At 32.7% G+C, this 15,962-nt stretch overlaps 1 protein-coding gene across 5 annotated transcripts in view; it reads right to left on the reverse strand.

The window, feature by feature from the left end:
* Window positions 1–15,962, reverse strand: part of LOC148617029 (zinc finger homeobox protein 3-like) — a 161,471-nt gene that overhangs the window by 137,124 nt on the left and 8,385 nt on the right. For 3 of the 5 annotated variants that reach the window (XM_088584296.1, XM_088584294.1, XM_088584295.1), the window contains 3 exons: window positions 9,531–9,600; window positions 8,705–8,780; window positions 1,358–1,451 (listed from right to left, as the gene is read on the reverse strand). The gene's annotated coding sequence lies outside the window, so the exon portion shown is untranslated. Of the gene's footprint in view, window positions 1–1,357; window positions 1,452–8,704; window positions 8,902–9,530; window positions 9,601–15,962 lie in introns of those variants that run through there. The other 2 variants (XM_088584297.1, XM_088584298.1) reach the window with 2 other exon arrangements.

Genomic DNA, 15,962 nt, shown 5'->3' on the forward strand with positions numbered 1-15,962 from the left:
GAAAGTACTTTATTTCGTGGATACCAATTTCTGTGATACACAAGATATACAAGATTCCTGAATTCATGGTTTTGAGGTTCTTAGTATACACATGAATGGGAATCTCCTTTTCGTCGGCAACCAAATTCGTGGTCTGACTCACCCACGAAAACCACAAAATTTGGTACCCCACCAACAATAGAACTTTCACAGTCCTTTCTGGGATCACAGAAAGGTCTTCAAGCAAACACTTTCTAGGATCACCTAAAGGTCTCCAACAAGTGTAAACTTATAGGAACCATAGTCTCTTGAGACAGATTGTTACTGAACACAAGTGCAAAAAAATTGCCATCAGTCATCGATCACTGATCAATTTCCGATCAGTCATTGATCCGTCAAACCGATCCCTTAAACCAGTGATCACATCAAGTGACCGCCGAGCAGTCAATATATTTTACGGTTTCCGTAGTTTTCTTTGTCAATTTTACACATATTTACACAATGCAATATTTTATTTTACATTAGTTTTATTTTCAACAGATCATATGTCATTTTACATAACAAAACTGCGATCAGACTGGTTACCGGTCATCGGTTATCAATCCGTCAGCGATCAATCAGTCAGCAGTCATCGATCTGTCAAATTGTTCCGCAGATCAGTTCATGGACTGTCAGTATTGCACTCAATATTTTAACTTGAGGCCAACCTTTCACCACTCAATCTTCTATATGCCACTGGCTTGGGAAAAAACACATACAGAACAATAAATATATTTTAGAAAAGCAGAGGACGCTTACCCTACCGGTGAACCTAATCCATGCTCCCAGTTTTTAGTGAAGTCCAAGTTGGTCATTTGCTTTTGTTACTTTGTTTGTATGATTTTAGTTACTTTCTGTTCTTTGTTGCGTATGTCTGTTTTCCATGTCTGGTCTTTGTCCCTGGATTACATTCTTTTGATTACCGCTATAACCTTGGTTCTCTTGATTACTCTTCAAAAAAACTCATACAGCATGATTTGAAAAAGGGTTTGTTAAATACAATATTCACTAAAAAATTGTATGCTATATAATGTGGTGCTAAACACCGGAAATGTTTAATCGTCAATCACTTTCTATTGGAACCAACTTTTACCTGACACTCTATGACGTCCTTGAAATGTCAAACACTATATACCAAAAATATTCATATGCAATTATCATCTATGTTGTCATATGAGAATAGAAATAGTTTGTGTTAGAAATAGTGTTAAGCTCATTGCTAATGCTTGGTATAAAATAACAAAATATCAAGACACAGCCCATATGTAATCGAGTACAACACTATCTCCCACTCATCAATTATGTCTTAATTTGAAAAATAATAATTTTATAATTTTACCTTGAATAAGTGACTGAAGAGTAAAAGTTTCTTTATCTATGCTTTGAACCAACTCAACGTATTTCTAGACAGTAGACCCAGGAAATTCTACCAACTAGTAAATGAAAAAATAAATATATACTTGATTATGTGTCAAAAAAAAATTAATTGTAATGCATAAAAAAGTATCATGCAAAAATTTTTTTATTGAAGTAAGCACTTTGTAAAAGGATGAACTGTGAAGGAACTGGTACATGTATCTTTGGATTTGGCTGTGGAACCGTAGAGGAAAATAAACTCATATGTATTAAAATAAGCATGCTAATTTTTTAAACTAAAATATTGGGACCATCATATTATGAATGACCATTTAAAGAGAGGTGTTTGAGATTAAATGGTACTATAAACAATGACATCCTTCTATACCCATGCAGGCCTTATAACCAATTGACAGAACCCACCTTATACACATACAAAGCATGACCCACCTGAGTAAAAAGGACTCAATTCAGGCCAATAAATAGACAACAACAAAAAAAACAATAGCAAGGAAAGAGTGACTCCCCTTGTCATGAACACATTTTACCCTTTAACCTTGATCTTAGACAGAAGACCTTGACATTTTACTGATGACTTTGAGAAACAATAAGGTTCCATACCTTAATGAGGAATAAGCTTGCATCAAGTAGGATAAATACCTATTTGGTGATACTGACTTAAGAGTGTTTGCAATGAAGAATTTCACATTATTATTCGGGATTCAGAAATTCTGACAAAAAGGAAGGGGCTAATTGTGCTGAGCAGGATAGGGCTCAAGTGATTTTCTGTGGGTTTTTTTTTCAATTACTATAAACACAATAATTTTCGCAGTTGCTAATTTTCGTGAATTGTGTAATCAAGACATAATCACGGTTATGAAAAATTAGATTAGTTTGATACAGTGTTGAAAATCAATTTTGCAGGTACTGTTTTTTACGTTTTTCCGTCAACCACGAAATTCGTAAAAATTGATATGTTTACAGTGATCAACAAAAGTTCTAGAACAAAGGAAAGAGGGATAGGGCTATACCCTCCCTTGGACCTGCCTATGATACTTTTATGCAACTTTGTAGACAAGGAACAATCATATAAGTTACACACTAGTGACAATATATACATGAAAACATGAAAACACTTGGTCTATTATGCTAATTCATTGGGTCAAAATAAGGAAGTAATGTGGTGAAGGGGCAGCTGTCCAAGTTTTAGGTGCATCAAAATCAATCAACAGTTAACTCTTGTACCAGGTACAATGTATTTCCTTAAATGACAACTATGTTTAGTATACACAGTATATGATTCTTATTGGTCAAATGAGATGAAACTTTTAAAATGTACAGCAGAAAATATACAAACTTCAATAAACAATACTTTTCTCATTATAACCCAGGTATGGAGCAAGAGATTATGGAGCAAGAGATTTTAAAAAAGGTAAGATGTCAGAAAAAGGGGGTTTCAGGCCATCATTGACAATAAAATTTTCCAACACAAAGGTATGTGAATTTGGGGGGGAGTGTTCTAATCTCCAAACACCCCACTCCGAAGTTCCAACAAGCATCAGGAAATTAAGACTCATTCATAATGAACAAATTGCTTTTTCTCTGGTCTACAAAACAGGAAATGCATATAATTGTTGACTATTTATTCATGTAATTTTAAAAATTGTGGTAAACATTATTGCACTGACATTTTGCTTAAATTGTCATACAAATTCTATTTTACATATTCAGCATTTTTTCATTAATTTGAAAAGATGTAATGGTTGCAGAGATGGATCCAGGGAGTTCACAAGGTTGGAACCCCTCCTTTTTTGGAAAGTCATTTTCAGGTGTAAAATTGACAAAAAATTGCAAATCATGTCCTAGCATCCCCTTTTTTTCTGAGGAACTCTGGCTGACACTCCTCCTTCTCAAAGTGTCTGGATTTAAACCTGAGTTTAAAAAAAAAAACAAAGAGATCTATACTGAAGAAGAGTGAAATAATGCATGGGTGATGATTCTTTTTGTAGTAAAACTAGAGACTGCAGAGAGCCTGAATTGCTCAACTGGTCAAAAATAGTCTTTATACACAGCCAATTTTCAAAGGGTAAATACAGTTTTAAATGTTATAATACCCTTGGCAGGTAATTTATGGTCAACAGCTTTGCGTTCAAGATTTGGTTGTTACTTTTTATAAAATCATCTCTAAACCAAAAATTTTATAGACTGATCAATGATAGTACTTGAGGATCACAAGATATATCCCATTAATGGTATTGAAAAATTCATACAATCAGAACTGGATAAGAACTAACAACCCAAACATAGGCTTTCAAGTATCAAATAGCTAGCTAAGCCTTTTAGCTTCAACAAAAAAAAATAAAAAATATGGATACATGATCTATAAAATTGAACAGACAAATGTTTTTCTTTCATTTTTTTCAGAATACATTAATACTATGCGATTAAATAAATTCTTTAAGCAAATTTACGATTTAAAGTGTCATTAACTTAAGTTTTAAATATTTAGAGAACATATTTTGCATGTTTTACTTGACTGACACCTCTTATCACCAGAAAATCGTAACATTTAAAACATAGCAAGGGTATACAATAGCACTCACACAAAACCACCTTATTCAAACCCTTTTAAGTGCTTGACTGATCAGAAAAATGATCTAGTGTAAGCCATTGATTCACTGATTTGATAATATTCTATTAGCGCTTGTTATTCTGATGGTTCAGATGACACGCTATTGTCAGAGTTTATCCTCTTGGTCATGGTTAGCTGACCTGCATTGTGACACTACTGATCAGATGACTGGTGGGGTCAGATCGGTGACACAGAGGTCATCAGATAAGACAGCTACAAGAAGACAATCTAAAGACTTGATTGACATTTTTTTTCTATTAGCCTAGCATTACTAACTCAAATCTTCCTCAAGAAATTGTGTAATTAATTGGAGAAAAAGCATTATTTCACAGTGTTATAAAGATTTACTTTCAATCAAGCTGTGACTTTGAAAAATAGTGTCATGGCATCTTTATTACATTGATAAATATATTTTTTGATATTTTCATTTATGATTTACCCACATTTCTTAACATTTCTCTACATTAAAAAAGTCAAGTCAACACATCAATATCAATTTTTCATCACTTTCATTACCCCCTTTTGACTCTTTTTTTTTACTTTGATTTGTAATTAAAAGGAATTCATCAGTTAAAATTAGCATAATAAACAAAATACCTTGTAAATCTACTCCCCCCCTAAATTTTATTTTAATTATCCCTTTCATGTACATAATTGTACCAATGTAATAAAAACTGAAAATTAATTACAAAAAATTTCCTATGTATGGTTTTAATAATGGGAGAAGGGAAGTAACAAGTACAGGGAAATTCCCCCTTTTTTAAACAAGCTGAGCAGTAGGAATTTATAAGATCACTAGCAACTGTGATCACAAGAATACAAAATAAATATCGTACTTGAACTGAAAGAGGAATCCTAGTTGATGTGAGTACTCTAAAACTATATCAAAGGATACAACAATTGAACAAAAAAAATTCACACATGAACGGGGCCCCGTGCAGGTCCGGGTGTTAAAAGAATAGGCCTGCAACAGCGCTAAGCTTGTCGTAAAAGACGACTAAATAGTGCTCAGAACCCTAGCCGGGGGCTAGGGCGCTTTGCACACAGAGCAACTGGGATGTGTGCCCCAGGTGGTGGAATGGGGTACCCCTGGTGTGTTACATGCTGGGGTTGTCAGGCTATAATACGGAAAACCTGACCGCAAACCATAGTGGTGCACCGTGTTGGGAAAGATGCCATGTTTCTCGCACGTTAAAGAACCCTACTGTGGTATTCTTCCGGAGTAGGAACCATAGGGCTCTGCCACAGGAGGCTAAATTGCCCGACCCTACCCACCTCTCCCTATTTCCAGTGGCACTCAAAATTTGTCGACCCCATTGTCCTTGTGTCCCATCCCTTTTTAATTTCATCATTTCATGTTCATTTCATCATCCATATCATGTTCATTGTCTGAATATAGCTGAAATATTGCTGCTCGGACGTTAAACCCCAACAAACAAACAACAAAAACACATGAACTGGACCAACTGTCCATAAGGCCATAACATTTTAATATTTTGTTTCCTGCTACCTAGCTTTAAAACAAAGACAAGAAGGGAGGCAAAATTTGATCAATTTTCATAAATACTCTGTATTAAGGAGGCAGGTTTTAGTACTGAGTGTGGTAGAGGTCAAAAAGGTTTAAATAGGGAATTTACTCCTGTGCTGGAGATTACTTATCCAGACCACCATCATCAGAGGTGTATCCATGAAGAAGGTACAAGGTGGGGAAAGGGGGTAAGGGGTGGTTGGCTTGAACCTTCTCTTTGTTAGACAATATTATTAGTTAGTGCAAAATTTGGGCAAAAATGAGCAATCTTAATCAGACACCCCCCCTTTTAATGAAAAAAAAATCTGAATCCACACTTCATCATTTCATCATAATTCTAGACTTAAATTACAACATTAGCAAATTTATCAGCAATATTTTTTTTAAAAATGCAAAAAATTACTTCTACATGTACAAACACATTCAATGATATTGAAAAAGTTTACCATAAAGAAAAAAATATAACTCTCTGTCAGATTTAAGGGACTAAATTCCTCTGATGTCTATTAGACTCTAGATAACAGATAAACTTATCACACAAAAGAACAATTATAAGTTTAAAAGAATAAATCAATCTCCTTGAAAGAAAGATAAAAAGTTTAAAACAAACAATTCTACCCTAAAAACATGAAAAATTTTGATAAGTGAAATATGAGTAGTGATAGAAATATCAATTAGGGTTCCCCATTTTAAATAGCTCAGGGGGGTCTATACCATTTGGTAAAAAAGAATAAAAAAGTTCGGATAACAATAGTAGGAGGGGTATTGACACCCCCACATACTTTTGGAAATGGGTAAAAATGTTTTTTTTAATAGGATTTTTAGATTTGTAAGAACGAATTAGGGAAATTTTTCATAACCCCTGCTTTGTGGGATATATATAGTGTTAATGGTGTCCATCCATTCATTCTTTCATCCAAAAAGAGTTTTCTCAAACTACTTACTCTGTTATCACGGCCACCTGATATCTTGACAGGAGCTGTATATAGGTATGCCGTAAGGTGGGAGCGAATTTCAGACTGAAGCAACAACAACTTCCTACATAATGACTTTGTTTATAGTTTGACCAGTCTTCCTTTTTTTATAATAATTCAGTACCATTCTGCGTAAGAATCAGGCAATGGGTGGTACATCATTTTCCCCAATTTAGTCATTTTTGCCTAAAATATATTCAGTACATCTAGAAAACAACCAAAAAGCTATTTAAGTTTATCCTGAAGCATCTGTGACGTAGATATTTTTTTGACTGCTTATATAAGGAAAGAGTGTGGGAAAATTTTCCTGCCATTTTTCCATAGTGCATTTCAACAGAATTTGACCTACCAATATCTTAAAAAGGCAAATTTTATACACATTTTGATGGCTATTTCTGGTGGTTATCAGGTATAATTAATTGGTAAATACAATAAAATCTCTGCATTTTTTTCCTTCATGTGCCACACCTTATATCCATTTTGTCTGATTCTTAGACAGGAAGTACTTAATATCTATGTGAAGGCACAATTGTGCGGTGGTTTTAAAAAAAATATTTTTGTTTTTAGTAATTGAGGTGAATTACAAAATGTGCTGTTTCATTTCTCCCCATTAAAACCTGTAAAAACAATTATGCATTTAAAATACTATCGCTCCCTTTCTCCTGAAAACAATAACTTAGATGTTAATACTCTGCAACAGTCTAAGTCATTATAATAAAATAACATAAAAGGGACAACCACTAGTGGTACTCCTAGCCATGGAACAAATAAAGTACATGTACACTGTGACAATGAACTTTCACCTATGACCTTGAAAATCAATAGTGTCTACAAAATTTCAAGGACCAAGTATTATTCAAAGTTATATTGAAATCCTTAGAAAGATTTTGATTTGCTAGCATTCACAGTTGTATTACAGATGGAGTGAGTGACAGCAGTGGTACTACACATAAAATGTGGATCTCTTTACAGTTTCGTTTGCAAAGGAATAAATACTTAGTGGACCCAAACTACCAGTATGTTGCAATCCCATTATTTCAGAAAGAAAGTCCTGACATTTGTGGAAGAAGTATTTGATGGCAAAACAGAAAATTTGGCAGTGACTGATTGAAAACAGAATGGGAAAGAAGTTTTTGATTGAACTACTTTTATAGCTTAGAAATCTAATGTTAAACATATATCTAATTGAAAGAGTAATCAAGGGAATCAAAGTTATAGTGGTAATCAATGAATAATCAAGGGAATCAAGGTTATAGTGGTAATCAATAAATAATCAAGGGAATCAAAGTTATAGTGGTAATCAATGAATAATCAAGGGAATCAAGGTTATAGTCGTAATCAATGAATAATCAAGGGAATCAAGGTTATAGTGGTAATCAATAAATAATCAAGGGAATCAAAGTTATAGTGGTAATCAATGAATAATCAAGGGAATCAAGGTTATAGTGGTAATCAATGAATAATCAAGGGAATCAAGGTTATAGCGGTAATCATTGAGTAATCAAGGGAACCAAGGTTGTAGCGGTAATCATTGGGTAATCAAGGGAACCAAGGATGTAGCGGTAATCAATGAGTAATCAAGGGAACCAAGGTTGTAGCGGTAATCAATGAGTAATCAAGAGAACCAAGGTTATAGCGGTAATCAAAAGAATGTAATCCAGGGAAAAAGACCACACACAGAAAACAGACATACACAACAAAGAACATAAAGTAACTAAAATCATACATACAAAGTAACAAAATAAATGAGCAACTCGGACTCCACTAAAAACTGGGAGCATGGACCAGGTGCACCATTAGGGTAAGCGTTCTCTGCTTTTCTAGAAACACCCACCGAGTTGCTCATGAAAAGTCAAGTCCAGGGTAAACCTGAAATATCTACTCAATATTGGTAAATAAATACATCTTTTGTATTCTAAATTCTTTATTTTTTCTCACTCTTAAGTATATAAAAAAATAAGTGTTTAGTACAAGTATACCAGCTTCACATTGTCCTATATAGAAATATCATATTAATGCAGGCAAGAGTATTTTTATCTTTTACATCTAATGAACGTCCTTCAGATCATGCATGGATTTAAATATTAGGTTTAAAATAGATTTCCAATACACATCCAATGGTGTCTATATCTATCTCCAGACATAATATTCTGTCCTGCTGATTAATAAATATCAAACAGTTTCTATATTATTTACCTCAATAGAAGTTAATGTAGTATCCATAAGAGGTCGGTTAACTTCAAAACCAGTTATGTAGCTGTTGGTCTGTTGCCTGCAAAGAAGACTCAAAAAGTCACAAAATTGTACTGTTTAAAGCCAGTTATAGGCAAGTCAATTACACAACAGAGTTCATAATAAGATGAGTGTCAAAGTAAGGCTCCATTTGAATGATTAAATCATGCAGGTCATCCAATTGCTAAGATAAAACATTGTGTAAATTGCTTACCGATTAGGTAACACATGGGGGATGCCTTTTTACTGATTTTACCAGTAATTCATTGTTTCGTTATGAAACATCCCGATTAATGAAGAAATTAATTACTAACAGAATCACATTAGGTGCCTTAATACTGTGGAACAGCAAAATAATATAGACTTTGTGTTTTAATTTAATTTGTAATAAATTCGCCACACCTTTAATGAGTTTTATAATCCAGGCAACTATTAGTTACATATTTTAAATTTGCTATTCTTAATTCACATCACTTTGTGAAAAAAAAATGCAATTAAGAAAATTTTTGCTGGGAGGAAAGAATTGTTAGGGTAATAAAGATAAAAATCTCCACTAAGAAAATGGGTTGATTGAAACACTTCACAATGTAATTTAGTTCAAGATTTGGTAGACAATGTTTTTAATTCATTTATATATGCATCTGTTTGCAGATAAATTAAGTACTGAAAGAAAATTAAGCACATTTTACTTCATCAAGTCAAGAAAAATGTACCCTTAACAATGTAAATATATTTGTACTCATGCAGACATGCAAATGCATAAAAAACGACTTCCAATTAACATAACAACCTTGGTATAGATGTGTCACTGGTTCATCAAAAATGTAACCTTTGCGCCATTCTAATGTCAGCGAACCATTCTATAAATAAAAATTATTTCAATTATTTCAATTAGCCCGCCTGTTTTGTAATTTTGTGTCACTGCATGTATCGGTCACAAAAATCATTTCAATTACAAGGATTATATTTAGATTACATGTTCTCCATAAAGTCAACATGGAAAGTTTTTAAAACTTAAATAGAAGTCCTAAACAACAGCAAACAGAAGAACTGTTTGTTACTTTTTTTTTTGGGGGGGGGGGTGGGGGGTGGGGTGGGGAAATGTGTTAAATTATTTACAGGGTGTTTAGAAAATGCATATTATCAAGAAGAAATATTAAGCAAATATAAGGCTAACAGCCAGAGGCCTAGACAAGTTAAGTTTCTTAATTATTGAGCATGAATTTAATGATTGAAAGAGTGGGTCTTTCTTGACATACATTCTGAAATCCATTTGAAAATAACAGAGCTTGTGTATTCTAAACCCATTCCTCAAAGTGACCAAGCAAGCAATACATTATATCTCCTTCAAGAAAATACTACCAGAAAAGTATGGTCAAGCCTATGTGTATTACAATCCTATAAAATTAGGTTAAAATCTGACCAGTGGTTTCACAGTTGTATGAATTCACATAGTATCAGGAAATATGCATTTGAGACCTCTAATTTATCCCCAATACCATGATTACAAAATAGACTTCAGAAAGGTCCACAATAAAATATCAAATCAAAGGTCCATCCAGGAGAAACCAAGACCCAGTTGCTCAAAACTGTATTTGCTAGAATGGTGTAAATTGTACTAGACTTGTCCAGTTTTTGAGAAACTGGACCCAAAAGTCCATTACATAACACCTGCATAATTGGTTGAAGGTCAGGAACCATGGTAACCTTAACTTTAAAAGGTTAATTAGGATCAGATAAGGTTATCGACCTTGTACCCTATCCAGTTTGAACCCTAGCCTATCAAAACTACTTTCTATCATTGGATGAAAAATCTGAAGACAGTTACTAAAGATTGGAGGACAAAAGTCTAGAAAAGAATTAATGAATTTATTAACAGAATGCCAATAATTCCCATTTCTATCTTTGTGAACCATAATCCACATTTAAAACATTAGATCATTTGCATATATAGCCTCAGCTTGTTATCTTTTACTACAATTATCTTAACGGCTTTATTTCATAATTTCCCTCGATGAACAAATAAAATATAAAATAAAAGAAGATAGGTCACTTGGGGACCTACGGAAGTATTAAGCGAATGCCACCATTGTAAGGAAAATTAAGAGTTGTACTGATGAGGATTGATTCAGCATCAGCGTAATATAATTATCATCATGATAGAACCAAGCATAAATTGTGTTTCGTAAAGTAGAACCACAATGCTCTCAAGTCAGACAGTAAAGTAATTAAGAATAGTCAAGTGTAACTGTAAGCTAGCTCTGAAGTGTAAAAGACATTCTTTAATGTCGCCTTGCCAAATTTTTTCAATTTTTTATTTTCTAATTTCATTTAGCTAAGACACTCTTAAAATGATTTGAAAAAAAGAAGTAAATTTGAATTAACGCTCATAATGGTAGATATATTAGCAAGCGCAAGAAAATCTAATTTTGCAGTAAAATTGAATAAAGCATTGTTTTTTTTCTAAAGAATCAATGAAATTAGCAGAGTTAAGTGGTGGGAAGGGTATCATTGTCTATAATAAGTAATTTAAATATGTGTAAGAAAGAGTGTTTGAACATTTTCAATGATCATCTAGAGATATGATGAATCACCCCCTCCTGATTTTTAGACAGACCAATACTTACAAAAAATACACAGTGAAATCTATGTAAACCAAATCTCTTTTAAACTGTAAAATTTTATTGGTTTCAACAGGTGTTAGGTTTGCAGATTCAAAATACATTGAGATATCACTATAACAAGAATTCAACCTGTTTGGTTAAGACAGGTTTTTGTTTGTTTATTTGGATTGTTATAGTCAGGTTTTCTGTTTATTTGTGTTGGTTTAGACATGTTTCTGTTTATTTGGCTTGGTTTAGACAGGTTTTTTGTTTATTAAGGTTGGTTAAAAAAGGTTTTTTGTTTATTTGTGTTGGTTTAGACAGGTTTTTGTTTGTTTATTTGTGTTGGTTTAGACAGGTTTTTGTTTGAGTTGATTTAGACAGGTTTTTTATTTGTGTTGGTTTAGACAGGTTATTTCTACTTGTGTTTGGTTTAGACAGGTTTTTTGTTTATTTGTGTTGGTTTAGACAGCTGTTTTTTATTAAGGTTGGTTTAGACTGGTGTTTGTTAGTTTATTTGGGTTGGTTTAGACAGGTTTTTGTTTATTTGAGTTGGTTAAGACAGGTTTTTGTTTGTTTATTTGGGTTGGTTTAGACAGGTTTTTGTTTGAGTTGATTTAGACAGGTTTTTTGTTTATTTGTGTTGGTTTAGACAGGCTTTTGTTTATTTGTTATTTGTGTTGGCTTAGACAGGTTTTTATTTGTGTTGGTTTAGACAGGTTATCTGTTTATTTGTGTTGGTTTAGACTATTTTTTTGTTTGTTTATTTGGGTTGTTTTAGTCAGGTATTCCTTTATTTGGGTTTGTTTAGATAGGTTTGTTTATTTGGGTTGGTTAAGACAGGTTTTTGTTTGTTTATTTGGGTTTATTTCTATTGGTTTAGACAGGCTTTTGTTTATGTTATTTGTGTTGGCTTAGACAGGTTTTTGTTTATTTTAGTTGGTTTAGACAGGTTATTTCTGTTTGTGTTGGTTTAGACAGGTTTTTTATTTATAGGGATGGTTTAGACAGGTTATTTGTTTATTTGTGTTGGTTTAAACAGATTTTTGTTTATTTGTGTTGGTTTAAACAAGGTTTTTGTTTATTTGGGTGGGTTTAAACAGGTTTCATTTTACATGACAGAGATCTTTGGATGTTAAAAGGTTGAACATTTTTAATAATTATAAAGTGATGTTTCAAATTAAAATAATGGTCTAATTTAAAAACACAGTAAATTCAGAAATACATGTGAATGCATGCAATACAAGACAAATATTTGATTTCAGTTTTAGGGATTAATTACATCTGTGTCACAAATTATGATAAATACTAACATCAATTCATGAAAAAAACCAATCCAATAAATTTCAAGTTCATGTATCTTAATATTGTATGTTTTATGCATGTGGACTTGTGCGCAGTATTTTCAAAGAAATGAACTTGACATCTGGCCTGGCCATTCCTCTATGAGTACTAAAGTTTTGTGTACTAACATCACTTAACTAGAAATACTTCGAGAAAGCTCACAAAGAGAATCATGGCCCCACTTCAAGAAGACTTCAAGTACGGGTGGTATCCAACTTTCCAGTTTTCATCATGATATTGCTGTTTGTTATACAGATTTACCTTACTGACTATTTCTTTTGACTATTGCCTAGAATTGAATAACCTCCCTTTGTAGTGACCTGACTATCTGCCTTCATTCACATCTACATTTGTACATATGATGCTGAACCTGTCAAAAAACCTTATCAAAATTCATTAACTTGGGAGGATTTTGACTGACAAGATTGTTAACATTACATGAGACAGCTGTTAGTTGGATTTTTTCCCTTTGTAAGCGTTAAACAAGTCACCTCCTTTATTAGACATTCATCAATGTCTTACCTTCCAATAAAATTTAATCAACATTGGTTGAGTGGTACATTTTGAATTGCAATCATAATATATGTGGACAGACTGACAGACAAACAATCCGACAAACAGAAGAGATGGTGGATGATTCTTTCATGCCATTTAATAAGGTAATTGTGTTTCTAATTCAAAATGCAAGACATTAGGACTTCTGTGTATACATGTACATGAATACATAACAGTAAGTTTTTGTATATTACTCTTACAGTACCTGAACCGATCCTGCAACAAGAATTGTGATTGGTCATTAATCATCGATCAGTTTCCGGTCAGTCATCGATCCGTCAAACCGATCCATTAAGCTGGTGATTGCATCACGTGACCACAGAGCGGTCAATGTATTTTACAGTTTTTGTTGTTTTCTTTGTCAAGTTTACAAATATTTACATAATATAATAGATTTCAACATTAATTTCTGTGCTTATTTTACATTTTTCTATATTTTTAACAGATCTAACGTCATTTTACATAACAAAACTGCAATCAGATCGGTCACTGGTCATCGGTCATTGATCCGTCAATCAATCAGTTAACGGTCATCAATCCATCAAATTGCTGTGCAGATCAGTTCAAGGACTGTACATAAGTGGCATAAACAAGTGGTAAATTCACTATCTTAAACTTTTTACTCATCATTAGTTATTGAATAAAAATAATTCCTTTTTTTTGGACTGAAAACAGTCTGACGTTTCAACAAATGGTTAAAAAATTAAGGCTCTCACAGTACAAATGTATTTAATGAATAAACATGCTAGTTGTACAGTACATTTGTACCAAACTTTAATTGATGAAAAGCCCAAATTCATGACCTACGTGTATTCTAAGGGAAATAATACTGAAATGCTGATATGACATTAGTGTAAAAATATATTAATCATATCATATTCTCCATCACTTATAAAATTTATGATTCCAACATGCAATAAATCTGTATTTTTTTATGTAATTAAGGAAAAGTAGTGTTAAAACCATATTTTATGAATAATTCCTGCTAGCCCATGTTAAAGTACTATACAGCACTCATAAAAAAAAATCAATTGAAATTAAATTTTTATATTAATAACAGAAAAGCAGCTTTAAAAATGAATTTCTGTCAGTTCATGGGAAACTATAGTGAAACCTGATAAAACTGAACTCCTTCAGGAATTTAAAATGTGTTCAGCTTAGACAGATATTCATTTACCAAACATCAAAATACATTACTATATTAAACTGCTATAAATAGACTTTAAAAAGTATCAGGTTTTGTTCAGTCTTTTTATTTTTCAGATTTCGGTTCAGACTGGTTTTACTATAATTAATTATAAACACAATCAACCATAATCTTGGCCATATTTATTTAAGGAGTAACCCAGTGTCATTAAAATAACATTGATTATAAATACATTGTAGCCAGCACACCTAATACAATGAACAGGGATGCACTTTCAACTGATTTGCTTAATTTTACCAGTAACACAAGCACCTTGAGAATCTAACCCTGCTAATTAATCTATCTTTAAAGCATCACTTCTACAATTTCCTCAATTAGCCAATTTCGCTCTTTTGTGCTTTTTGAAAACAAATCTGTTGGCACAAGTTCTTAGGCATCAGGAAGAACTTTTACCGAGGGCTGAAAAAATATACCTATATGATACAAGTAATCAACAATTAGCCAAAATCTAAAGCACAGGAAACAAAGATCAAAGACATCCTAACGAGCAGTAAGATTTGATATTAAAGTTAATTATATTTGACTTTTAGGCAGCTGTAGCTATGCAACTCTTTCATCGAATTAATTAATAAATCTGTTAATATCAAAAATGTGGGTGGGGGGAAATTTCAGGTGCTATATAAATGATAAACTTGATCCTTTAATTCAAAGATGAGGTGAATTATGCAGACTCTTTATTTAACCCTGCATCATCTTAATTTCTTGAACAAATTCATTCCCCAGTAAAGATCAAACAGACAAAGGTGGTATCATATAGCCTTGTCTGCACATTATAATTGAACAGACAATCAATGACCAAGATGATTCAATAATTGAAACCAAAAGGTCAAGGACTAATTGAATTTTCAAGTTGTTTTTTTTCTGTTCAAATATTCCAGTTATCTACACCCACAAATAATCAGATGACACGTTTACATTACAAGTATGAATCGTTCACCATCAAATAACCAGTTGTTTATAGTCCTTTAATTTTGAACAATTTAAAAATTATAAGCAACTGCAAAAAAAAGAAATTAAATATGGTAGGAAATACAATTTGCTTAGCCATATTGTAGAAGTAATTAATTTTTACAGGAATAAGGGCAATAACTCCAATATGAAGACAGGCTCTTATTTTCATTACTATCAGTTATTGTGTTTGATCATACCCAATTTAAACTGTTAAAAGGCCATCTTCAGGTCAGATGCTAGATGCTTTACTTTTAAAGAAAAAGTTTTGTCCTTGCAATTATATAAATGTACAAGATTGAAGATAACCCTACCAAATCAGGGTTTTCCCTGAGAAGCGACTGCAGGCCAAATTGTGTGGTTCAAGCACACTTTTGGCCAGTTCAAACTGGGTTTTTCTTTACCATTGTATGCCACTTTATTAAGTTTTAACCTGTTCATAGCTGTTTTTGGTCGATTCAAGGAAAAAAAAGGGATAACCCTGTCAAAGGGGAAATAACTCTGTAACTTCAAATTACTAAACAAGACAAATAGAGGAAGAAGTCCTTCTAAGTTATTTATATAT

The sequence above is a fragment of the Perna viridis genome, chromosome 5 (assembly GCF_037379345.1).
Source record: "Perna viridis isolate PV_CMFRI_1.1 ecotype Kerala chromosome 5, ASM3737934v1, whole genome shotgun sequence".
In the NCBI taxonomy this organism is placed as follows: domain Eukaryota; kingdom Metazoa; phylum Mollusca; class Bivalvia; order Mytilida; family Mytilidae; genus Perna; species Perna viridis.